Here is a 26,203-nt window from a genome sequence, read left to right on the forward strand (position 1 = left end):
GTGACTATTTGCATCACCGAATTTTTGTGATTTTGATCGTGGCAACATTTGCAAAAATGGGATCCTCACAAAAATTAAGCCATTTACAGTATTAATCGAGGGTCACTCCACATAGCTTTGCTTTCACCACTTAATTAGTGAGGTGCGGCATGACAACTCGCATTTGCACCAAGAGACTGCAGTAAAGAATGGTACTACATTTAAAGGAAAAATGTAGAATCAAATATCTGCTCTGCTTGAGAACTAAAATATTTATCCTGTTAACTACGTATTATTGTTTTATGGAATTGCAGCGTCTCAAAGATTTGTAGCATCTGGAAAACAGGACGAGGCTCCTTCAGCAACCTACTCTAGTAGATTATGTCTTGGTTCAATGGATGATTTCCACAGAATAATTGAAATATGTACAAAAGAAAACATAAAACATGTATGTTTGCTTTGTTGTGTTGTGTATACAGCACTTGACATCAGGACACTGATTTTGAAGATGGTATTTATGATGGACGGTTTCGGTTTAGCTTTTTTGCCTTCGGACTACAAGTTAGATTAACTTTAGTTCTCAGCACAGTTTCTCACTGTCTCTATAATATATTTGACCAAAATGGTCAAATTGATAGCGTATTTGTTACTTATTTTGTAGTGGCTTTTTTATGCATTCCCACAATCTACTGCTCTTGGCTCCTGAGGGCGCAATAATTAACTTGAGGTTAATTAATTGTTGTGGTAATTAAGGGATCTAATATTTTTTAGAGAAAAGTCGTAACAGCAGCAATTACGCTGTACACTCATTGGATGAGTCTGACCATGAGGAAGGAATCGGAGGAGCCTCATCACCACCTTTCTGGCATCAAAGGTAAGAGAATGTTGTATATTTTGTAATGGAGAAGCGAAGTAAAGAGCAATGTCTGTTAATTTTGTACATAGAAAGCATTCTATGAATGTAATCAAATGCAGACTTAACTCACACAAGCTAAGGACAGGTATGACATGTCCATATTTTATGAAATTGAGCATTGGTTCAGCGAGACAATTTTCCAGACCCCTGATTTTAAAAAGAACCTCTTACTGATAGTGCAGGACTTGCGGATTTGGTTAACTTGTTCACTTTAGTGTTCACCTTGACCAAACCAAAGGCCCGTGAGGACGGTACTATACTTGGGGACAACTTTTCTTTGCATACCGGAAGTGAAGAGAGCACGTATGTAGCTTCGATCACTGCCCTGGTTGTGTAAGGTCACGGTCGCTCGTAGCTTTGACTGCATTGCGAAGAAAAGCCGTCCCCGAGGATAACAAGGTTCTGAAACTTAGGGAATGTCTAGTAAAGACTTACTAAACATATTTTGTAGCGATTTTGTTGTTATGGCCGACTCCACCCGAGCCAGGAGGCAACTGCGCATGCCCACAACGCCTAGCCGGCAACGGGCAATCGGAGCGCAGGCTCCGTTCTGCTGCCATGTTTACTAAGCAGAGGGAGGGTGGCACCGCTTACGTTTGTCATTCAATCCAAGATGTCTGCCGCCAGTCACTTCACACCACATCTTCTGCAGAGGCGTCGCAGTGTAGGCCTCGGAAACGATTTCAGGTTGACAAGGACCTTTGCTTGCTTCGCGAAATTCTTGCTGGTAACCAGTTCGAGTTGCAGCGATGTGGGGGACCGTTTTCAAATGTGTTTCTCTCGCAATCAAGCGCGAATTGATGTTTGCATTCTTTGTTTGCCAAGAAAGCAAAACAGATGTGTTCAACATCTCAGTTCATCATTAAAATCAAAATCAGCATTTCTATTTGCAAAATGATACTATTTATTTTTCTTTGTTATTTTTGGTTAGCTTTAAAGTAACTAGGTGGTTTTGAACACGAAACAAATTTCAATAGGGCCTATGTATTTTTTTATTTCTTCATTAATTTCAAATACATTCATTGCCACTGGCATTACAAAGGGGCATGGGGCTAAAGGAGAACAACAATTGGATAAGGCAGTTGTACGCTCTGTGCTTAATCTGAACAGTACAGAGTATCGATGACAGCTTGAAACGTATGATCAGTGACATTTTTGGCTGTAGATGCTGGAAGGTGCTTCCAATTGTCAGGGCGTTTTCAACTGCTCAATTGGTGTCATGTACCATCGTATCGCTAACTTTCGCAGAAAGCAGGGGTCTGTGGGTGTTTTTTCTGTGCATGTGCAACTCAGATTATCAACGCCCATGCAGTTGCTTGAATATTTTATGCATGGTATAAACTAACACTTCTAACTTTTTATTATTTTTATTCCGAGAGAATAAGCATTTAATTTTAACACAGAAAAGAGCAAAAAATTTTCATCTTGGACATTGATCCTGCTCTATGTTTGGAATTGATGCACATGGGGGGGGGGGGGGGCAGATGCCTCTCTTTTAGGCCATATCGATTGCACTATCGCCACATTACAAGGAGGTGTCGAAACACTAAATCCTTTTCCTTTCCTTTTTTTATTACATGTGCTGTTCCTTTGGTGCTACCATTAGATTGCAAGTGCTCTCTGTGGCTTTATTTGGAAACACTGACAATATATAGGTACAAATTTTGCTCCCATGGTACCTCACGGTGGTGTACTGAACCATTTGTTGTGCTCAAGCTCAGTGCGCCACCGCGAGCGAAGCGAGCAGTCAAAACACCCTGATAACACTCTTTAGTGTTTTCTTTTTGCTTCACATTCCAGTGAGAGAGGTGATTACGAAGCTGCAGGCAACTTCATGGTCCCACCCTCATCAAGCTCTCCAGGTAAGCTTTTTCATTTGAAAGTATACACATTTTCAATGCTTATCACTCAAACACAGAAACTGAGTCTCTGGAGAATGAAAGTATGCACAGCATACAGTATTTCGCAGAGGAGAGCTTTTCTGCATGCTGAGCATTTCACAGCCCAGTAAGGAACGAGGACAGCATACCGAAACCTTTTCTCAAAAAACCCATAGTAAATCCCGCACTTAATGGTCCCCTCTCACTCTGCATCGGACTGCAGCCTGTGTGTTACACCATCACTTAATCCGCAAACAATAACCGTTGCCAATGCCTGTAGTAAGGCATTGTTCACATTTGAACTTGTTCGAATTGGGAGAGCCCTCCAGCACAGCACATAACACGGAAGCACTGCTAAGTTTAGGAGCTGCACAATGTTAACACATGCATATACAGAGCCGTCTGAGAGTAGGAATGCTCGTCTTCAGACAATTACCACACATACATCTACAGAGTGTCTGTCTCAGAGAAGGAATGCTCGTCTTCAGACAATCAGGCTCACAAAGCTGTGACACAATGGTACTAACAGTGCTCACAACCACAACTGCATTTGTTGTGTATACTGCGCATGTAGCAGCAGGTCGCATTGCAAATGTTCCGATCTTGTCTACTTCGGTAGCCGCTTAGGTGGCAATTACAAAGAGAAATATACTGTAAACAACTTAATTTTCACAGGTGCCTATTTTGAACGAACCTCGTAATTCGAAGAAAAAAAAATTACAAAAAAATTATTGCACGAAGATGTCACCTCATGGATACGAATATATATAATACCGGTCCCAATTGCGAATGTCGGTGCCTGCATCGTAGTGCCAAAACTGGCACTTCGTGAAATTTGCAAGCTGTCGCACCCGCCAAAGTAGTAATTTACAGTAATGGTTCGTCCAAAATACAGATGTGTTGTTTCTTATCAGTGGCAGTTATTAATGATCATATTTAACCTAATGTTGAATGTACTGTTTATATGCGTGGACTGTACTTGGCGTCATGTCCTTCCTCGCTGGTGGCAGAAGCGTGTCGTTAATGCGGTGCAAGCTGCACTGACTCCTTTCTGCTCACTCACAACCTGCTTGTAGAATAGGTACAGTATAGGCTATGCTCGAGGAAGTTCGGCCACCCCAAAAAAAAGGACCAAATTCCGTCAGTGCAACCGATGTATTGCTATTTAAGTAGCAGCGCTAGTGGATGCTATAGCGCATGCAGTAGCTTCTATATCTTTATGTGAGCGAGCTGGTGCTTCTCCCTCTGCCCTCCTTTGGATAACAGAAACGACACTACATTCCATCCTATCTGTTGTCTAACATGTTTGCCCTTTTTGTTTTTGTTGTGCTTTCAGATTTCTCACGTCTTATACTAAGAGAGCTTCGCTTTGTAAAGAAGCAACTGAAAACAATAACCAAAAAGCTGTTGGAAAGAGAAGAACCTTGCGAGCTAGCTGAAGAAGCCTGTATTTCACTACCATTGAAAACAGATGCAGATGTTGATGAAATTGAGGAAAAGCTGAAAGCAAGCCAGGAGTTCTGCCTGCAACTGGTAAGATTAAATCAAGTTTCTAGAAAACGCATGTGTTACTCTGTTGCACCTTAAAGGGGCCCTGAAGTCATATCTGAAGGTCATTTTTTTATATCTTATTCTTCAAAAGATATTAGTTATTACATATTTCAAGTTCTGAAACACAAAACCGCCAACTCATCTCAGGGCAATACAAAAGCACACATCTCTCTGGTGTACTGCATTCTCTAGACCAAGGAAGTTCCTAAAACCCACGTAGGTTTTAAACAAAGTTATTATAACTTGTTTTGAAAAGAGCATGATAAGCACACATTCTGAGGATACTCCGTTATATGGCTTCAGGGGAAGCCATCGCCTGCAATTAGACGACAAGCACTCTTCGTCGACCACAAGAAAGATCTCCTGGGAAATAGGCTGTGCAGGATTGTAACTTTGGGTTTGTTAGAAAGCTTGGAACGCACAGATTGAGTTGTCATCGTAAAAAGACGGTGTCAAAGATGACAGATTGAGTTATCATTGTAAAAAGACTGTCAAAGATGACTTCAATGCCCCCTTAAAGGACAACTCCGGTTAGTTTTGAAAATATCGGGATAATAAATTATTATACTTTAGGAAACACTAAAACACGGTTCTACGTCATTTGTTTCCCAGAAAGTTCACTATTTTTATCTCAATCCTTATTAAGCGTAAACCCGAAAGTGAAACCGAAACTTCAATTGCGGCGGCCTATACTGGTTCCGTGTCGTCATCTACTGTTCGTACGTGGCCATGTGCTCCGAACATCTGCGCCAGCCCGCACGACGGGTTACAAGTGTAGTCTGTTCCACGCAAATCCGACCTGCACCATCGCTGAGCTCAGATGAAGCAACGAGGAGAGTGCGGGCGCACAAAGGCGCATGCGCGGTCCGGATCCTGTTTTGCTACTGGCGCTACCTAGTACAAAACAAACGAAACAATTATTCTGCTCGATGACGTTTGACTCAGCGTTTGGATGCGCTTTTTCGCCAATCTCATAAACTTTTAAGCGGTATTACGTCGTGATACTTGACGTGTGCTTGTTCTAGATGATACTGAAGAGAACTGCATCGTTTTCTCAACATCAAAAAGTAACCGGAGTTGCCCTTTAAGAGGACTGCAGCAAATGTTATGAGCTATCTGATTCAACCATGCATCAGAAGCACCATCTAACCTTGCTTTCTATGTATTTCTGCCTCTGAAGGTGATAACTTGGTTAGGTGGTAGTGTGCTTTGCTTTGCCAGCTTGGACATGGCTTATAGCTTCATATAAAAGACGCGCAAGGTTTCTGGTTTTAAATATTAACATAAAACCACTGCAAAATCTACCCTGAATATGGTTAATGCAGAGCATTGGAGTCCCTACTACCAAATATTTTGCACTGGCGTCCATCTGTTGCTTGGTGCGTTGAGGAGGAGAGAAGGTAGTGCCGAGAAGTGGTGGCGCAAAGCGGTAGAGTACTGGCACAGTGGCATGAAAGTTGGTGAGCTGGGAGAGGCTGGCGCATGCGCGGTGCCGTGCTGTGCATGCGTACGACACAGCTAAACGGCGGCGGCTTGCTCAAACACCATGGCTGCTGATGCAACTGCTAAGCGTCACTAACAATTTTCACAGTATGAAGAAAGTGTAATCGATTGAACATAAAATTTTCAGATCAGTTTCACAGCACTTGCGTAGGAACGTTTACATAGTACAAGACTCTGTAGATTGTTTCACACTTCAACAAGAACCTGCACAGGGATTTCAGCTATTTTGATGAAGCAGAACTGCGTTGTTTGTTAAAGACTGTGCTGTCCTGTTTTTTTAATGTAATTGTTCTCCTATTTTGTGTTTTAGTTTTGTCTACTCAGAATAGATAGATACCTATAACTTCAGCTTTAGTATCATAGTGATAGTATAAGTATGAATTCAATATGCCGAACATTGTAAGGAATAAATTTCGAAATCAATGGTATCTAGATGGAATATGTTATATAAATAAGGTTCTGCATTTTCGGGGCTTACTTTTGCACGAAATCGGAGGGTGCTTTTCGATGTCTCGTTTTTAACCACAAATTATAGAGTTTTTCGGAGCTTTTCTTTTTTTTATGCGACTCAAATTCCAAGTTTTTCAGGGTTTTTGGTGAAGGAAACGAAGGTAGAAAACAACATTTGCCAATTTAAGTAAATCAGCCTTTTCGTAGGTGAGATGTGTTCGACCATTGCGGTAGGAAGGCTATCTTGATTTGCTGATAAGGGGCCTTGTGTAATTTCATATATTAAGCATAACTGGGGCTGTTCTTAGTGTGTGTTTTATGACGTTCACGCTATTATCACCAGTTAGGCCTTGTGTGATGCTTAGGAGCAAAAGTTGAAACTGAAAAAGAAGAGATACATAAAAAACTTTTCCGGAGAGCGAACGTTTCAAGACAGGATGGTTTTGTACAACTTGCTGTTCCGTAATTTGTTTTTTAGGTGAATCCGAATCGGCAAATTTTGTGCCGGCGGATGTTTATCACACTTTATCGGATTTATCTGAAAACACAAAAGCCTACACTTAACCCACATTGTTCTTTTGCAGGCCCGGCAGCTTGCTGGTATTGGGGGCAACACCCCTCGTACTGCCACTGCTCGCATCCTTGCAAAGTTGTTTGAAGACTCACAGGGACAGAAATATAGCCTCTATGAACAGAAGGGGAAGCGTGTGTTTGCTACAATGGAGTTGTTCAGTGTGCTTCAGAGTGAGTTTAAAGTTGTTTTTTCTATATTACGCTAATGGTATTATTATGGATATTGGTTTTCTGCAGCAAAGATAAAGCTCCAATTGTCCTCCTCTCCTAAACTGACCCTCCGAGTGTCCTTTCCTGAACTGTGTGGCAAGCCCTTTTTATTCCGGGCTGTCCTGGTTGATGGACACCTTGCAACATACAGTTTGTGCTTTCCACTCTTTTGCACTTTCTCCTTGCACCTTGCCATTGTGGCGAGGTGAAAAGAGGAGGTGCAAAACAGTGGAAAACACAACTGTGTCTACCAACCAGGAAAACAGAGAATTTTAAGTACCTGGAAAGGTCAGGGAAGATGTCAGAGAGTCAGTCTGACGAAGCGACCAGTGGAAGTGACATGGATGTATGCAACAAAGCCTGACGGTGCATATGCTCAGCTGTGCTGAGTGCCCAGTACATCATCAGGCTGTGCAAGCCACCACTCACAACGGGAAGTGTTGCTGTAACTCCGCCATCGAGCATGCCCAGTTGTTGGTTTATTGTACCGTGAATTTCTGTCGAGAAAGTACTTTTCTTCATTGGGACTGGATGAACCCTATCCCGTGTTTTATAGTCAAAGATTGCGGAGACATTCTGGCTCCTATCTTACAGCATATTTTTAACTTAGCTTTTAAGGCTGGTATTTTTCCGTGGCAATGGAAAGAAGTAATTATAGTGCCAATATTTAAAGCAGGTGACGCTTGCCTTGTCAATAACTACCGACCCGGTTCCCTTTTGTGCTCTTTCTTGAAGGTTTTTGAAATTATTGTTCATGGGCGGCTTTTTATTTCTGCCAAAAGATAAATCATGACCAGCATGGATATCTTCAGGGGAGATCAGTCAAAACTAACCTCTGAAATTCTTTAATTACTCGTTCCTTGTGCTTTTAACCAAGGGAAAGTGGATACTATCTACTTCGATATGTCCAAGCTTTTCGACACTGTAAATCATGTTCTATTATTGTCCAAAAACTTCGCTTGTACGGCCTATGTCCACAATATCTTGCCTGGTTTAAGTCATACCTTTCTTCACGCAAGAATTCTGTTCGGATTTCGAATACATTATCCCATCAATTTTCCTCAACTTCAAAAGGGCCACAGGGCTCAAACCTGGGGCCTCTCCTTTTTTTAGTTCTCATAAATGATATTGTTTTCTCCGTTAAATATGCTAAGATTTTATTGTTTTCTGATGACATCAAGCTATATTCATCAGTTCGTGACATTGGGGGACTGTTCATTATTGCAGCAAGATATAAATAGCGTGTCAAGGTAGTGCTCATCTAATAATTTGTTTTTCAATCCACAAAAGACGAAAATTATTTCATTGTCCACAAAGCGCAATCAGGTTGGTTTTCAATACACACTCCCGTGTGTAACGGTCATACAGAGTGTTTCTACTGTGCGTTACCTTGGCGTTGTTGTTGATAGCCGGCTTACTTTTAAAGAACAAGTCACTTCGATAGTGGGTACTTCCCTACGTACACTGGGGCTAATTTCACGAATGACGCATAATTTTTTAGCTTTACATGTTTGATCCATTTATTTTGTTCCTTGGTTCGTTCATGACTTGAATGTCTTCTAGTCAGAGCAACGAAATTAAGCGAGTTCTGAAGCGCCTGGTGCGAACAGTTTATGACAGATACTTTCAACATTGTTAATATAATTATGAATCACTTATGAACTATTTCAACTTAAAACGTACCATTTGTGATGTGCGTTTTTACATAAAGTAACTTCTGGCCGGACTGATAGCAATCACTCTTATCATCTGTGAACTTTCACGTACCGACGCGAAGTAGTAGAGTGATTTTACCATTTTACCTTAATACCCATATGATTCCTCACCCATGTCTAGAATTACGCACTTGTATAATAAACTTCATGATGCGGATCTGAACATATATGCACATACATAATTTCTTATCAATGCTAAAAAGATTGTAACCTCTATATATACTTTGTTTGTTTTTTAGTGCTGGGCTTTGTTTCGCTTTTAGCATGCCATATACTCATTCTACAGACCTCTGATGTTTCTGTATTTTGTTTGCTCACTTAGCTTAAAGGTGACGATTACTTGTTCATGTTGCTGTGTTTTCTGTTCGTTTGTTTCTTAGTGTGAAGCTAATTTTTTGTTTATAGTGTACCATTAACAAGGCCTTTGCAGCTGTTTTTGGACGCTAGCACAAAATAAAGTATTATTATTATTTCTGGAAATGTGCCGCTCCAAATAATTAAAACAACCCTCACTGTAAAACATGCCAACAGCAACATGACAAGAAATTTCAATAAATTGTATTAAATTGTAAATCGTCTTCATGTATTATACAGGGTGTCAACTAATCTGGAAAACCTGGGATTGTCAGGGAATTTTGAACCATGTGGAAAAGTGAAAAAAATTTTAGTAAAGAGCTAAATCAGGGAAAATGACACATCCCTTACAAAAAATTTATATCTGGCCAGATCTGAAGATTTCAGATATGGCCATATCAAAAATTGGCCACATATAACCTGATATGGTATATCTGCCAGATATAGCCTCATAATGCCAGATATAGCCTGATAACCCTGGTCGGGTATGGAAATCCCAGATCTGGCTAAGTAAGGAAATTCCAGATCTGGCCAGGCATTTCAAAAGGACACAAGCCTGAAATCAGCACTTTATAACTTTTTATTGTCTACAATTTTCCCCAGTGCCCCCGCCCGCACTCGAGGAGTTATGGAAACGGTGATCCTTCCTTAGTGATCGCTAGTTTTGACCAATTCCATGGTTACACAGTTTCGAGTGCAATTCGTAGTCACCCTGAACATGCGTCCCATAGGGCTCAAGTACCTGTCATATCACTTTTAAATTTTCTCGCCAATGGCAGCGTTTATGATACTGTGCATTCTGTCCAACGTTCAAACAGGCTGAGCCGCCGAAATCTCTTACCATATTATCATTCTCGTGATTGTTGTTTTAGCTGGAATTACTTAAAAGCCGAGAAATTACAACAACCAAAACCGGGATTTAGCTCGGACTCAGCGGAGCTGTTTATGACATTTTTAGTGTTTCTAACTTAATATAAGCGTATTTGAAGTTGTACGAGAATGATAATAATATAAGAGATATGTCTGCAGCTCTTCCAGGTTGAAGGTTGGACAGAATGCACAGTACTGACATTGGCGGTACTTGGGTTTTGTACCGCACGTGTTCAGGGTGACCCCGAATTACACTCAAATCTGTGTAACCATAGAATTGCTCGAAATTTTCGATCACTAGGCGGCTGAAGAAACACCGTCCCCATGATTCCTCGAGTACGGGTCGAAGCGCTTGGGGGATTTAGCAAATCGTCTATTCGGGCGTAATGTTAACACTTTGAAATAATTAAGCTACATTGAAATCCTCGTGAAAACTAGCACAAATAATCTCAAACTTAAGCTTGTCAAAGCTAAAGTTTGGGATTATTTGTGTTAATACTTACCTCGCGAACAATGAGTCATTCAGAGTTTGCTAACAAAAAAATTATTTTTTTACTTTTTGTTACTTTTTGTTATATTGAAAACCGGCCGGCCAGGTAAGTCTGTATATACGCCAGATAAGTCTGTATATACGGCATATCAGGCTGTATATACGCCAGATAAGTCTGTATATACGCCAGATATCTATGTATATTTATTTATTTATTTATTTATTTATTACAATACCCTCAGGGCCAAAAGGCATTACAGAGGGGGTGGGGCAACCAAAAAATGAAAAAAAAGGGTACAAAAAGAGAGCAAACACAGCCGAGAATAAACATCAACAGCTCGAAACACAGCACTCTGGTCAAAAAATAAACAAAAGGACAATCACGACAAAAGGTGAGCAGATAAGGTTTTTTTAAATAAATCAATTGAAGGTATATTAACAAACGAAGCGGGAAGGTGGTTCCACTCAAGAGATGTTTTTAGAATAAACGCGTTCAAAAAGGCTGATGTGTTACAATGAGGGACACCAACTTTGAATGGATGATCAAAACGCGGAGAAATGAATGGGGGCTCAAGGAATAGTTTATCTTTCAATGACGTGTTAGAATGATAGATCTTGTAAAAGAGGCACAAGCGCGATATTTTGCGACGTAAAGAGAGAGAGGGTAGGGATAGACTGAGTTTCATGGAGGAAACGCTTGCTGTACGATGATAGTTAGAAAGTATGAAACGAACTCCGCGATTTTGCATGGCTTCCAGGTTAGTTATAAGTGTCGAGTGACCGGGATCCCAGATTGCAGCAGCGTATTCTAATTTTGATCGGACCAGGGAGTTATAAAGCAGTAATTTCAAAGAAAAGGGGGCCAGTGTAAAATTTCTTTTTAGAAAACCGAGCATAGAGTTAGCGTTAGCAATAATGTGGTCAATGTGGGTTTTCCATGACATGTTATAGGTAATATAGACACCCAGGTATTTGTAACAGGTCACAGACTGAAGTTGAGTGTTACAAATTGAGAGAGGTGGAAGAACCGTGTGACGACGAGAAACTCTCATAGACTTGCACTTGTTAATGTTAAGGGACATCTGCCACAATTCACACCATTGGGATACAGCACACAAATCATTTTGGAGGAGGAGTGAATCGGATTCATTAGTAACTTCACGATATATCACACAGTCGTCGGCAAATAAGCTAATAGAAGAGGATACACACGTAGGTAAGTCGTTAATGTAAATAAGAAACAATAAGGGCCCCAGAACGGACCCTTGGGGGACACCGGAAGTGACTGGACTTAGAGAAGAGCTAGCATCATTAGTATACACAAACTGAGAACGATTAGTAAGAAAACATTCAATCCAAGACAAAATATTAGGATCAATATGCAAGTGACTGAGCTTGAAAAGTAAAAGTTTGCGAGAGACTTTATCGAATGCCTTACAGAGATCTAGAAAGACGCAATCAACCTGGGAACCACGGTCGAGGATGGAAAGTAGGTCATTAGTGAAAGTGATAAGCTGGGTTTCGCAGGACAGTGATTTGCGAAAACCGTGTTGTGATGCAGTAAAAAAATAATTTGAATCAAGAAAGTTAGCAAGATGTGAGTAAATTACGTGCTCTAAAATATTGCAGGGAGTACTGATAAGGGAAATGGGTCGATAATTGGAAGGGTTATGTTTACTGCCTGATTTGTGAAGCGGAATCACCTTCCCAATTTTCCAGTCGTCTGGTAAAACGCCAAGTTTAACAGATTGTTGAAATATTTTGCAAAGAAAAATGGAAATGTAATTTTTAGTTCTCTTAAGAAATTTCGGTGTGATATTGTCAACGCCACAGGAGGAAGATGGTTTTAAATCATCAATAAGTTTTATAATTCCGTCATAGGCAAAAGCAAGTGGATCCATTTGAAAAAAAAACATATCTCGGGAAAGTACCAGGGTAAACAGGAGCAACATCACTAGCGAATTCTTTGACAAAATATTCATTAAAAACGGAAGCACAACTTTGACTAGGAACTATCACGCCATCATCACATGTCAGCGAAAGCACTGTATTTTTAGACCCGCTATACATATTCCAAAATTGTTTAGGACTGTTAGTTAGCATAGAGGGGAGGGTTACAGAAAAAAAGGTTCGCTTGGCCTCCGCGATAGCGGTCTTATAGGAACAAGCTGCTGCGCTATAAGCTTCCCATCGTTCAGAAAGTCCAGTAAGCTTGGCAGTCCGGAAAAGACGTTTCTTTTTATTAGAAAGACGCTTAACAGATCTGTTGAACCAGGGCGATAAGTGGTTAGAAATGATAGGCCTACATGGGATAAAAGAGGTAATTAAAGAGCTTACTTTGGTTTTAAACATATTCCAATTGGCATCAACTGTGCGGTGTGAGAAATTAAAAAGGAACTCATCGAGAAAAGCAGCTAGTTCGCTATTAATGGTATCGAAGTTAGCTTTATCATAATCGAGAAAATGTTTCGTGGTTTTCTTTTCAAAATAAGCTGGAAGTTGCAAATAAAAGTGCAAAATCGAGTGATCGCTAATTCCCGGTAAGTAAGTTATGGATGAGACAAGGTCTGGGTCAGTAGATAGAATAAGGTCTAATATATTGGCCGTTGTACTGGTAACTCGGGTGGGTTCAGTGACAGATTGTAAAAAGGAAAAATCGGCACAAAGGTTCAAGAACTCGGTGTAGTCAGGAGAGCCCCCAGATGCAATCGGGAACGCTCCGGACCAATCAATTAGCGGAAGGTTAAAATCGCCTAGTAATAACAAAGGGGCACGAGGAAATCTAGAAGAGATAACGTTCAGCGCGTCATGCAGATCAGAAGTAAAATTTGCAGGAGCATTAGGGGGGCGGTAGCAGACACACATGATAATATATCAGTGCAGGCATCGCAAACGCACACAAACAAGTTCAAGTGGGGTGACAATATCGACATGAAAACATTCCATACTATCGTTTACTGCGATTAAAGTGCGATTACAGCATATCAGGCTGTATATACGCCAGATAAGTCTGTATATACGCCAGATAACGTTGTATATAGGCCGTATATAATCATATAATGTTTGATATGGCCAGATATGGCCCAGATATAAAATTTCTATACGGGATGGAAGTGGTATGGCGGTGTGCAACGAAACCCAACTGTCGTGCAGCAGCGTGTCTGCACTGAGTAATGTTGCCAGAAATGTCACTAGGCAGAATAAGCAACCATCCATTAAAAGGGAAGAGCCACTCGGGCTCTATAATTTAGCAACTATGGCGAGCATAGGACCAATAGCAGGTCAGAGTTCTTCGGTCGTAGAAGCACTCCTTCGAGAGAAACACCGGTCAGGGAATTTGAAACAAGTAATTCGGTAGGCACATTCAAGCAAATTCTGATGTTGTGCACTGCACGTCACAGTTAGCACGGACAAGCAATGGGCTCTTTTTCTTTGTTTCAATCATGTAACTGATACCTGCCATCAGAATTGCTAGTGTGGGGGAAAGTGCTAATTTTGAGCTCCAGCTTAAAGTGCTATTTGGGGCGCATCGATATTCTGTATGAGCAAAATGCAATGAAAAAGTGCTAATTTCGTGTTTGCACTAGCAGTGTCATGCAGTGTGCATGGGGCAGGCCGGGCAAAATTAATCTGCACAGCCTATGTCGGTAGTCATTAACAAAAAAGTGACATATCATTTAATCTGGTCAGAACACTCATATATTCACCCATGTCTATTTGTAGTGGTGGTAGGCATTCACATCTCCCGTGATCATTGCACCAGGATAACGCACTTGGTTATGATTTTCATATTTTCCCCATTTACAGAAGCAGTCAGCTTTAAGAAATTGAAGCAGGAGCCAAGGGTTGGCTGAAGAACTGCCGAGCACGCGTAAATAGCGCCACAAAAAGGTATGGTACTTAAAGGGGCCCTGCAAGGGCTTTTTACTTGTTTTTAATTTGCACGGAACTTGAGCGCACTGAACGTAGTAACTTAGTGAACCTTTTCTTTTCGCGAAATTCGCTTTATTTTAAAAGTTATAGGCAATTTAGAATTACAAAAACAAGCAAAAAATAACCTCCTTCATGACGTCGTAGGTCCTGGCTTGAGTGGCCGTGAACTAGAGGAGGGATAGTGAGCTCATCGAGCGCTCACGGCCGCCGCACTCCGTGTCGACGGCGCGAGAGGGCGCCACTAAAGCATGTTCTGGATAGGCTGAATGCAGCGGGCAGCCAAAGCGGCTTTCATTGCATTTGCTGCGCGATTAAAGACTAATTCGGCATGACACTTCATTGGCCACAAACGACAGCGAACACGGGATAAAGATCAGTTCAGAATGGGACCCACTTTGCGCTGCCATACCGCGAAACGGTCAAACCGCAAGACAAAGCCACTCGCCGAAGGCCTTCGGAACGCTCGGAGCTGGTCGGGTCCTCTTGTCCATACGACTGCAGCGCCACCACGTACATCCGGGATTTTTCCGTGTCGGCGCCTTATCCCACTACTCCTTTCTAGTATGCGCCGTCTTTTCCACCGCTTGGCGGCGGGTATGTCGACGGGTCATTTCTTGTTTCCGTACTTTATAAACTGCATTTCTTTCTTTGTTTCATCTATTATAGTGAACAAAAACTACTTTTATAAATTATTGAAACGGTTCGCGCCACTTATATTGTGTGTTTGGTCCAAAAAGAAGTTTTTAGCGGCTCTGACCAGTAGTAAGCCCAGGACCAGAAACGTCACATTTTGCGCGCTTTCGGTACCGCGGGTCGCTCTCGTCGGTGGAGGAGGTTTCCGTGTCGTCCGGTTGAAATATGGCGCACTGATATTTAGTTAGTCTCTCCGTGCCCGCTGACTTGCCCGAACCCTAAGAGACGTCGAAACCGCATAAAAGGTAGACACTTAAATATGATTGCAGGGCCCCTTTAAGCATTATTTCATCTAAACCTTTTTCCTTTTCCTGCTGACTGAGAAGTGGCAAATTGAAAACATACTTAAAAGTAACCTAATAATACAAGCCTTGTATAATTATCACTATGAAACTGAATGTATAGCACTGACTGAAATTTCGGATACCGTACACCTTGTTGCTAAAATTTTCGGAAGTTTTTTTTTCCATTTATACTTACAAACAGTCGCCGTATGCTTCATTGCAAGCATTTTGGTTGTTTGGTCTCGTAGCCTCGAATCTCCGTCTTGTGCATGAAAAAGCTGGATTAGGTTACGGCCAGATATTCCAGTTCCAGTATATCCAACATAGCCGCCATCTGGGGGCCATACTTCTGTATCTTCTCGTGTTTGCATTTCCCTACCGCGACCAAGAGAAGAACGACTGTCCGCCATTCTTCCCGTGTTCTTCGAGCGAGTATATTTGGCAGATAGGTGCTGCAGTAAAGCGAGCTTGGTCAGCTGAATGTAGCCTCCAAATCATACCAGCTTTATCTTTACTGTATGCGGCAGCAATGGCCTCAGCAACGCTTGGCACTGCGATCATCCAAACATGTGGAAAGCGACCAGTATGAAGTGGAAGTTGCATGAGAACTTAATATTGGCATCGAACAAGTGGAAAGTGGGCAATACCATGCAGAGGTTGCATGGAATTTTTTCATTTCAGTTAAAGACCGACGACCAGTTCGCGCTTTCCACTTTTCGCCCGCTTCCTCCTCTCCCTCCTACCCTTTCCACCCACGCCCGCCCCTTTTGGTCAATTCTTTCCATCCTTCGCTTCCCTCGCCCGAAGGCGTGGAGAGGAGAGTCTTCTGCTTTGCAGAATCTCGAGTCTGGTCGTCGGCCTTTAAAATAGCTTTTTAGACTGCTTTTTCGGGTTGCCTTCGAGTCCGGAAAATTGGTCGGCATTTGCATTTAGACATCATAGAGTCACTTTGTTGGCATACTATTGCGAATAATTGCTTTGTAGATTGCTCCTTGTTTTTTTTACCTTGTTTTGCAAAAAACAAAGTAGTTCATGTTGGTCTTGTGGTGTACTTTGGCGTGGTGTACTTTGGCTAGCAGAATCATTCTCAAATCTTAAAAAGTGGTTTGCTGGACTTCTCTTCTATAGCAAACTTCAGTCATTTTTGGGCTGCTTTGAAATTTCGCAGGAAACTCTAGCAGTGTCATACAAAATTTGTTTCTGAAAGGAGCTTTATATCCGACAAATCTTGAAAATTCCTGATAGGCTGCAAAACATGGGGTATTTACAATGGGCACATTATGGGTACATTATATAATGCATGCTTAGACACTTGATACCTTTATAAAACTGGGAACAATAGGGAATATTAAACTCATAAAAATTTACTTTTCGTTTCATTGCAGGAAGCTTCCACGAGTCTGAGAGTTAAGAAACTTCCATGAGTCAGCCGGAAACTTCCTCAAGTCATCTGGATTGCAAGGCATTATTTCATTTCTTATTGTTTTAAAGCTAATAAGCAGTGCATTGAAAGCCTCAATTATATTTACATACCTATTTTACTAATAAACATGTTTTTACAGTTCTTGAACAGGAGAAAAATCATTTGCTTACCGGTGCGCAGCTATGGCTGTGTCACTTGAGAGCTTGCAATTGACAGGCGTTCAATATGTGGTGTACTTACAGACATGCAATAGCTATGCTTTGCTATGTTAACCATGTCATCTTATTCACACCAGCTTGGTGCAAAGGCCTATTTTTGCAACAGCGCTTGACTATATTGCAAAGACTTGACTCAAGAGACTGAAAGCCGCTAAGGCTTTCAGTCTCTTGACTGAAAGCCAAGCTGTTGCAAGCTGAAAGCAGAGCTGAAAGCCAAGAATTGCAAGTGTTGCAATTCTTGATTGCCATGGTAAGTCATGGTTGTATCTTGACGTTAGCCCCCTCATATAGTTAGTCGCTGCAGTACGAATCGGCTTCAGTACTCGTCCTTACCACTATATAAGGAGTTTAGCTATTCAAAGCCTTATGGCTTTTTGGGATTAAAATATCTAGGCCGTAACTGGGTGTCCTGTAATAGTTTTCAAGTCGTCTATGGTAGATCTTGCAAGACATCTTGCAGCCCAAGGACTGGGCGTTATGCCGGCTAGAAGACGGCTACAGGACCTTTCAAGACGTCCGGGCTATTAATATCTAGCCAAGATGTCCACAAAAAGTCTTGTAGACCTTGTCAAGACAAATTTTAAGACATTTTTTTGTGTAGGCCAGAATGATGGTGCATGAGCTGGGAAAAGGATGGCTAAAAGACATCTTATATGCCTTTTTAAGATGTTAAATAGACCTATCTAGAGGTGCTGTAGTCGTCTTCAAGAGTTCTTCAAGACATCTTGCAAGACGTCTTGTAGCCCAAGAAAGACTGGGCATTATCCCGACTGGAAGACGGCTACAAGACGTTTCAAGACGTCTTGGGCTATATAACGTCTTGCCAGGATGTCTACAAAACGTCTCGTAGACCTTGCCAAGACAAATTTTAAGACATTTTGTTTTGTAAGCCAAAATAATGGTGCATGAGCTAAGAAAAAGATGGCTAAAAGACATCTTATATCCCTTTTTAAGATGTTAAATAGACCTATCTAGAGGTCCTGTAGTCGTCTTCAAGAGTTCTGCAAGACATCTTGCAAGACGTCTTGTAGCCCAAGAAAGACGGGGCGTTAGCCCGACTAGAAGACGGCTACAAGATGTTTCAAGACGTCTTGGGATATATAACGTCTTGCCAGGATGTCTACAAGATGTATTGTACATCTTGCCAAGACGTCTTTTAGCCGTCTTGTAGCCATCTTTGCGTTCAGTGGGTATGTTGCTGTGACGTCATGGGCCCCTTCCCACGTAGTACCCGTGGCAATCAGTACTTGTTCGTGGTAACCGACCACTTCACGAAGTGGGTTGAGTTATTTCCATTGCGGAAGCTAGATTCGCAAAAAATCTGGGAGTGTGTACTTGAAACATTTGCCAGGTTTGGCTTTCCTGCACATTTTGTAAGCGATAATGCCTCCTATCTCACGAGTAAGGTGTTCGTGGACGCATGCGCGGTGCTGGGAATCAAGCACAAAAGAACTTCCCCGTACCACCCGCAAGCAAGCATCACGGAAAGGGTAAATCGGAACCTTAAGATGATGATAGTGGCCTACACCCAGCGTCACAAGGACTGGGACGCGAAACTGCCCGAGCTGGCATTCGCAACCCGTACAACCACTAATCGGTCAACGGGTCTCACTCCTGCCCAATTGAATTTCGGCAAGGAGCTCGCGTTCCCGCTTTTTAACAGTCTCCTTTCTACAGAGTCAGGGGGAAGGTTTCGCCCCTAATTGAAGTTTGCAGAGGACCTGCGAAAGCGCTTCTCCGATAACCTTCGAGAAGCCCGAGAAAATCTCGACGTCGCCCGAGTACAGCAGGCAGAACAGTACAACCAGGGGCGACGTGACTTGCAGTTCGAGGTGGGAGATTTCGTACTCCGGCGTACTCACCCATTGAGTGACGCCACTCGAGGCTTCGCAGCCTCCCTCGCCAACAGGTGGGAAGGTCCGTTTCGCGTGCATGAAAAGTGCTCACCGCTCACTTACAAATTAGTTCACTGTGAGTCTAGTGAGGAAACCGGACCTGTTCATGTCACCGACCTTAAACTACTTTTTCAAGCAGAAGACGAAGATTCCTCGCAGGACCGAGACGACACTGACGGCAGTCCCGTTCCGGAAACCCCCTTGTCTCCACCAAGGCGGCGGTATAACCTGCGACGTCGGTGACACCAAAGAGAGGGGAACCTTTCTTTTTGTCTCCTTGACCTCTTTCGCATTTTGGGGGTAGTTTTCTACTTCCACGGATCTGCCCCCTTTTCAAGAGAGGGGTGGGGGGGGAGATTGTGTGCCCACCTCAGATCCGTTATTTCAAACTTTCTGGAAGGGGTCCGAAGATAACGTCAGGCTCAGCCCTCAACTGAGTCCCATGTCGTCTGCTTCCATGTTTTCTACGAAGCTGACTCATGGACAAAACCGTCGCCACACCCGCCATCTGAACGACACGGCGGCCGGTCTTATCGTGGACCGCGGCCACCCTCTACAGGACGGAGCGGCAGCTGGCTCGGATCAAGGAGGACTACATGGAGAGCAGCCACCTGCTGGAGACGGTCCAGAGCAACAAGTTGGCAGCCAGCCGAGCCTTGAGCAAGGAGCTCAAACGACAAGCTGGAGCTGACCGAGCCGCTGCTCTTACGGATAGCACGCGTCCACCAACTTGGCGAGCGCGACCTCCAACGGACCATCCCGCTCGTTCAGCAGGCGTCGGTCGGACTTGCAATGCCAGTCCGCCAAGCAGCGCCATCCACCCCCTGACGCCCACGACATCGTCTCGGTCAGCAACATGCCGGACGAAGCTTGAGGGGGGGAAGTGTGGGCACCCTGGCGGCTCCCCAGCCCAGTTGCCCGACTGCGAGGCAAGGGTGCCGAACTTTTCCCGCGTGGCGGCGACATCACGCCAGCCACGCGCACATCGCGTGCGCCGCCTTGATAAGGCGCATCAGAGGCGGCGCACAGGGAGTTGCTGCCTGGACTCCGGCACCGCCGGTAGCAATGTTAATCGTCTTGTCCATATCCGATTAAATGTATTTTCTGGTTGTTGAAACCGGTGGCTCCGTGTTCTTCCTCCGGGTCGGGTATGCAGCAAGGCAAACCGACCACAGTATAGACACCTCCGTTTCCCCCAAAATTGTACGTAATGTAAGTTCTTTTTTATAACAAGACTATAGTGCATGTACATATCCAATTTCTTCTGAAGTTTATTTGACAATACGCCAAGGTATCCGTTTGTATTAAAACCCAATAAACGGGGTTAAGTTTTCTACTGCATGTATGATGAAAATGTTTGGTAGTTTATCTCGAAGTGCAATATTACGCTTTAGTGTAAAAAATTTTATTGGTATTACAAAAGCGGTTTCTTAGATTGAAAAGGTGCTCAAATGGGAACATTGGCCAGAAATGAGATACACTGAGTTGATTGGAGAAGTCAGTAACGACATTATGCAAATTGTTCCGCTTCAACTAATTCTGAAACTGTTCCGAGCAGTGGCTGTGCAGGGGGACTTCGTACTTTTTGCACATCATTCAGGCGGTTTCGTTTGTTTCGTTTTTTTTGCAAAGCCGGCAACGTTTTCGCTTTTCGAGAGGTACTACGTGATGGCCACTTCTTTTAGTGTTCCAGAGGTACAGGGCTCCAGATGGACCTTGTAATTCTTGTTGTGGGGCAGCTGCGCCGGAAAGGCTTTGTACAATGAGTCGTACAAACGGCGATTGGTCATGTTGAGGCTCACGCTGCCGGCCCACTTGCAGCCTTCATGCTGTTATTCGCAGCGTTACAACCAGATTGGAAAACAATGGCAAACACCATTTTTTCTACGAAGAGTGGACCTGTATTCACCAATAAAACTATCAAGCAAATCAACGCCACCCATGTGCTTGTTTTAATGCTGGATGAGTTTGGGCTGTTGTACTTGTACTCTCTAGCGCTGTGTTCGACTGTAGTGGGTTGTGCTCACCATAGGGTGAACACTGTCATAGTTGGTTTACATACGCACGCACTTGTTATCGTTCCATTTGAAGGCAAGCACTTCTCCGTCACTGCGCAAACGAAACTCCCATGTGATAATTCTTGCTGTGTAGCTTAGGGTTTTTAAGGGGAGACTTTCTTAACATTGATTTTCTTGCTGCTCCTATCGCTCGGAAGCCCAAGTGTTTCAGCTCTAGCAGAACGCTGTGTGATGTGAAGAAGTTGTCCCAGAACACGGTGTGTTCAGTGGGCATAAAAACACCTTTCAATGCAGTAATACCACACGACTGGCCAAAGATTTTATTGGTTCTTGCTTCACCATTCTTTCCACAGTAGATGTCAATATGAAAAAGATATCCCGAAGAAGAGCGCAAAATCCACTGCTTGTACCCAAAACGAATAGACTTTCCTTTGGTGAACATTTTGCAGCTGTGCCGTCCAAAGTAAGGCATCATTTGCTCATCCACACTGAGCTCCGTAGCAAATACACCGAACTGTAGCAGGTTTTTGTTTACTGCATCCTAAAGCAGACGAAGTTTCAAGATCTCGTCGTCCTTGTTCAGTGTTTCGTTGTTCGCTGTGTGCAGGTACTTCTTTACCTGTCAAAACTTGAACCGGCTATTTACTTTTCCAACGAGAGGCACGCTCCCGTCTTCTGATTTGGACTAGTACAAATTCTCTCGCGGTAACGATTGGTAGCCAGTCAAGAAAAGTATAGGGTGTCCCAAGTCATGAGGCTCAATCCTAAATGAACCGTAAAAATCGACACTTGCACGTAGCATTTCAAACTTTTCGTCAAAGGTGTATTTCACAGGTCTGTTTTTTTTTTCTTTTAAAATTACACAGAGTAGCTCTCTTTCTGTACAAAATGAGGCCAAGAAACTACCAGAGTCAACATTGGCCGGCGACGCAGACGCCCAAGTCGAGTTCCGGAGTGCGTTTAGAGCGCGTAATGATAGACAGCGTCGGAAGCAGCGCCTAAAGGTGTAGCCGACCAGCGAAAAAAAGCAGACGACACGCAGACGAAATCCGTTGGCACCAAACGCGCCGTCGTTATGCAAACGCAATGTTTTCCCTTTAAGCTTTGCTTTTATTGTTCGAATTTAATTGTTGCCAAAGGTAAATTACAAGAAGATTATGTTCATTTGAATAAACCACTGTGGTGGCGAGCAGTCTCAACAATAACGTAGCGCCATCTGTCAATACGAGCGCCAAACCCGCCCCGCTACTCGACTTGGCCGCCTACGTCGCCACCCACCGTTGACCCTAGCAAGTTTTGTGGCCCAATTTTTTTACGGAAAGAAAGCTACGCTTTTTAATTCGACAAGAAAATACCGACCGGTGAAATGCGCCTCTGACGAAAAGTTTAGATTGTTGCGTACAGGCAACAATTTTTACGGTTTATTTTGGATTGAACCTGGTGACCTGGGACAACCTATACCCATGGATTTGTAGAGGTCTATTTTCTTGAGACTAAACTGGTGATCATTCCTCTGGCGGGCATATCTATTAGTCTTGATGACGAGGAGACGCACCACTTCTTCATTAAATAACTTCTTGAAGATGTGTACAGGCTCCATGTCTACCCAATCGGGACGCAGAATGCGAAGATTAAGGCACAGTTGGAGTGATTGAGTCTAAGAAAATCTTATGAACCTGCCAGTATGGTACATCTGGCGTTTTTTCTTTTTATTTTCTGGCTGCTTAATTGTTCGGTGATCAACATTACTTGATTGCGCCTCAACATCGCAGGTGACATCGCAAGGCAGTGTAGAGGTTAGCAACACATCAGGGTTTTTCTTTTCCTCGTCGGTCAAAGGATCATCTCCATTAGATGGTGGCAGGATTATCAAGTCGGCACTCCCTTCTTCTTCGTCGTCCATAACCATTTGAACTGCCTCTTCAACTGTCAAGTATCGCCGCCCTGACATCTATAAAACAAACATTCATGTGGTAATTATTCCTAAACACGATCCCGGCCTGAACGCTGAACAGAGGTACCGCCACCACAGCATACATACTCGGCCATTGTTCCCTTCTGGGAAGATAAAAAATTACAAGCCTCCAACATGCACAAAACCTTTGTCTCCACAAATTCAACATGATCAAAGAAATATAACCTAGCTGTTTCTGGAACAAGATGTTGAAATATAAAGTGTTTCAGATCTTTAAAATACCTTTGATGCCGATTCGTGTTTGGACCAACGAAGGCACACACAGGAAGGCGCAAACGACCAGGAGAAAACGTGATTCAGAAGAAAACGAAACTACAACATTGGAACAAAAAGTTACCTTCTGAATCATCCAGTCTTTAAGAACATCTCAAGCTTGGTTTTAGGAACTTTGAAGTGAAAATGAAAACACTGGGAGCTGTTTTGCAATCCCAGGTTTCTGTTCCCAAATGGGAACAATGGCCCTTAATTGGTTAAAAATACATGACTGTATTTGAACTTTTATTTGTGGGGTGTGGTAAGAGGAGCTGTTCATTTCAATAACTACGCCTATCAGGGGGGATCGGTGGCCGAGTGGGCTAGCGCACACCAGCTCAGACCACGTGGAGCGAAAGCTCGTCCTGCAGAGCCTAGGGATCCTGGGTTCAATCCCCACCCCTGCCCGTTTCGAACTGGATGAGCATCGTACCGGCTCGCGGTCGTGTATCGCTACTGCGTGGTGCACATTAAAGGACCCCGGCTAGCGCCTGCACTGCACTCACTAAATTGCTCGTCCACAGCTAGTGACTCGCCGCAACGTTGAAGTGGTTGACCAACTACACGCTGTATTAATATCCACACAACCCCAATTATTATTAATCCGCGTATCAGTGGGGGACTATGAATACTCATATAACTCATTGAGGTCAACAATTTCAGTCGGTGAGGGATATCTTTGCAGTCGTTTTCTTCGCGATAATTCACCCTAAGAAAATTACTGTTATAATAATTTCTCCACCTAAAATGTGCCCAGGAGATTTATTCTTAGGGTTAAACATTTTTAATTGTTCTACACATATCCAAAAAAATCCTATTGGTGGCTATCATTTAAGGGTATAGAAAGTGCGAAAAAATGTGACGGCCCTCAGTATGCGCTTATAAAAATATATTACTTAAGTAACTTTCTAGCCCCTTCCGTACCTTTTCTGAATTGCCACCGAAAGATATTTCTGTTAATATTAACCCTAAATTACTGCCATCACTTCGCCACAGAGCGAACTGTGGAATGAAGGGTGTCAAAATATGTGAATGTTCCTATTTTTATGAAAATGCTGTTGCTTGCGTGTTTTCAATGCGTACAAGAGGTATGCGAGGGAAGTAAATATCAAATAGAGTATCATTGAGGTTATGTTGTTGTCCGGAAGTATGTTATTGTATGCTCTTTACATAAAATAAAGGGTCAGTGTGTGTCAAAACGATCTGGTGGCCTATTTATTCATTCACTGTCGTCACAAACCAATAAATTACTTGTTACTAATTAAATTTAGGAGCAACTTTGTCCTCCTTTCGTTATTTTATTGAGCAGTAGTCACAGGAGTCATTTGAATAATATGGTTAATAACATAATTACTCGTAATCAGTGCTATTTTTTACCACCCATCAACATCGTTTCCGGGTTTATTCACCTCGTTTTGATCTAAAAATGCTGTGATATGTTCATTATATCAAATTCTTGATATAGTAAATGACAAAGACCACGTTTTTCACCAAGCTGTACCAATGGACAACACCCCTTATATAGAACATTTTGAGAGTGATTCGTTGTGTTTCAAGCAGGAAATCGGAGTTGCGCTTTCTCTACAAAAAACATTCAACCGGAAGTTTGATGAATAATGTAGCAAGTACGCATGAAATTACCGTTAAAAATTCTGCTCAAAATATTTGTACCTATTGATGCCTGCAAGATAACTCAAATCGGATTTTACCAAAGCTAAGTTTTGACAAAAAAAAAATGTAGCCCTTTAATATATGCAAAGTAAGCCGCTTGGTTTTCAAAATACTAAGAAGATTTCTATTCCAATTATTTTGTCCCCCCAATCGACAGTTTCACAGGTCCTTTTTAAAATTAAAAGAAAAATCTGGAATCAGATATATCTGCTCAAATACCGAGCTTAGTTGCTTGGTATTGCCGAGCGATGAGCACATAGATCTTCCAAAGTAATAAAGATAGGTATGCTTACTTCTTCATGCAGACGTTAACCATTTTTACCTAAAAAAATTGAGTGTCCAAACTTAAATATTCTTAACAAAAAAGGTGATATTAATTTTATTAGATTACTTTTTTCAGTAGACTCTACAAGATTTCATTCTTCACGCAACTGCCCCTTGCCCCATTTAGAGCTCAACTATATTAAACATCTGTTGGCAAATTAAAAATTCCTAAAGATTTTGTCGACTGCGTCGCCTTTCGGAAGCATAAGCCTTTCTTGCGTTATGAAAACTATTCGATGAAAAAATACAGGAAGTTATCAATGCTGCCTCTATTACCAATTAAGAAATCCGGTAAAGATATGGAATAAGAGCATCTGTAGCATCTTATTTTTCTGCGGGTGGACAATGTACCTATTAAATTTGAGCAAGTTAGATACCTAAGGTTGCCATGGGATTTAGGGTGATCCAGCCATAAATGCATTGTTAAAGGCGTGTTGCTAGGAAGGGACGCACCGTTGACTACAGCAGGACGACGCGGACAAGTAAAAATAACAACTGCGACCATTATTTCGGAAGTTTTTTTATTTATGAAATGCACTAGTATTTAAGAAGAGCCCTACTGAAAAAAAACACAGTAAAACTTTGCGCTATCTGGATTATGGAACTTCAAATCTCACTGGGTTCTCTCTAGATTTTTTGTTTTCTGAAATTATTGCTTTGTCTGCAAACTGAAGTTCTGGCTTCGGAAAAGATTTCATTTTGATCTCCATGCAGTTACATATTTCATATTGTAAAATGTTATACTGGTTTATTCGGCAGGGAGGTTTATGAATATGTCTAGAAGATACTAGACAGTCGTTTTGGTTAGTGAAGAAGTACCTATTGATTATTTATTTCTAGAAAAATTTAGCCGAGTAATTCGTGTCGCGTGATGTTAGGTTACGTGAGATCAATTTCCTAGCTAAGCTTTGCGGTAAAACTGAATTCGTGTGTAGCTCACGAGACTTCGGTTTCACCGCAAAATTTAGCGAGCAAACTGAATTGGTAAACAGGTGGCGTTGCAATTTCCCCACTAAATTTAGCGGG

At 42.4% G+C, this 26,203-nt stretch overlaps 1 long non-coding RNA gene across 1 annotated transcript; it reads left to right on the forward strand.

The window, feature by feature from the left end:
* The first annotated feature begins 676 nt into the window (after window positions 1–676).
* On the forward strand, window positions 677–4,207 carry LOC121833946. Its single transcript, XR_006076948.1, has 3 exons — window positions 677–853; window positions 2,696–2,757; window positions 4,112–4,207. It is a non-coding gene; the product is annotated as an uncharacterized LOC121833946 (long non-coding RNA).
* The last annotated feature ends 21,996 nt before the right edge of the window (window positions 4,208–26,203 follow it).

The sequence above is a fragment of the Ixodes scapularis genome, unplaced genomic scaffold (genome assembly GCF_016920785.2).
Source record: "Ixodes scapularis isolate PalLabHiFi unplaced genomic scaffold, ASM1692078v2 ptg000101l_1___fragment_3__unscaffolded, whole genome shotgun sequence".
In the NCBI taxonomy this organism is placed as follows: domain Eukaryota; kingdom Metazoa; phylum Arthropoda; class Arachnida; order Ixodida; family Ixodidae; genus Ixodes; species Ixodes scapularis.